Here is a 1,240-nt window from a genome sequence, read left to right as displayed (position 1 = left end):
TTTTATTAGGGGCTCATACAACTTTTATCACAATCCATACACACATCAATTGTGTAAAGTGCATTTGTACATTCATTGCCCTCATCATTCTCATAAAGTCAGCATTTTCTAATAGTAGTTGTATCATTTAAAAATTGTGTTCAGCTACTTATAGCAGAGCATTCTCATACTACTCTCTCTCCTCAAAAACAAACCACATAAAGAAAATGAAAGTTATTTTCCTCTCCTGAGTGCCAACCTGAAACAGGAAGCACGGGACTAACACACAGCTCATCATCACCAGGGACCCAGTATGTTTCCATCTCTCTGTTCTGTCCCACCTGCATTCCATCTTCAGGTTTACTTCATGGTTCAGGTGGGCTGCCAGAGCTCCAGCCATCACATCCACATGCCAGGCAGCAGAAAGGCGTAATACCTTAGCTTAACACCTTATTGTCTAGTGGAACCTAGTCGTATGTGTACATTTAGATACAAAAGAAATTAGGAGATTTTGTTTTCCACTTGATGACATTATCCAGATTTCTTCTTCTAACGCAGAGGGGAGAGTGGATGTTGGAGAGCAATTAGCAGTCTTTAAATAATAATCTCCTTAAAACCTGTTAGCAATTTTTATATGAGGAAGATAGCTGAGAGCTAGGAATACAGAGGTGTATTAAGAGGGTCTTTGCTTTCAAGAATTTTGTGCTCCAGAAGACAGAGTATGTAAATAGATACAATTAGATATATTTAATTAGATAACACATATAGCTAAATAGATATAATTTAGTAGCTAATGAGTGATATTAAGAAGTACAGATGTCATAACGGTTAAGTATTGTGCTGCTAACTGAAAGGTAGACATTCAAACCTATCAGCAGCTCCATGGGAGAAAAGACCAGATAATCTCCTGTCAATCCTCCCAACAAAGCAAACTCACAGCCCTCAGTCAATTCTGACAAAGGAGCCCTATGGGACAGGGGAGAGCTGCCTGCTTCTTTACAAGAATAGCGAGCCTCATCTTTCTCCTGTGGAGCAGCTGGGGGTTCCAGACTGCTACTCTTGTGCTTAGTAGCCCAAAGTGCATTCTACTATGCCATGGGGAATTTCTGCTCTATGCTGTAGGGTTGTTTTCTTGAAAACGGACTTGATGGAAAACAACAAGAACAATAATGAGAGAGGCCTTCTGAAACATGGAGAAAGGGAGATTTCAAGAAGTCAGCTAAATGCAGTAGGGTGTTCCAACCGAGGCTCATCATGAACA

This window comes from Echinops telfairi, unplaced genomic scaffold, assembly GCF_000313985.2.
Source record: "Echinops telfairi isolate 266 unplaced genomic scaffold, ASM31398v2 ScPeMD7_4225;HRSCAF=4972, whole genome shotgun sequence".
NCBI classification, from domain to species: Eukaryota; Metazoa; Chordata; class Mammalia; order Afrosoricida; family Tenrecidae; genus Echinops; species Echinops telfairi.
This window is presented reverse-complemented; position numbering follows the sequence as displayed.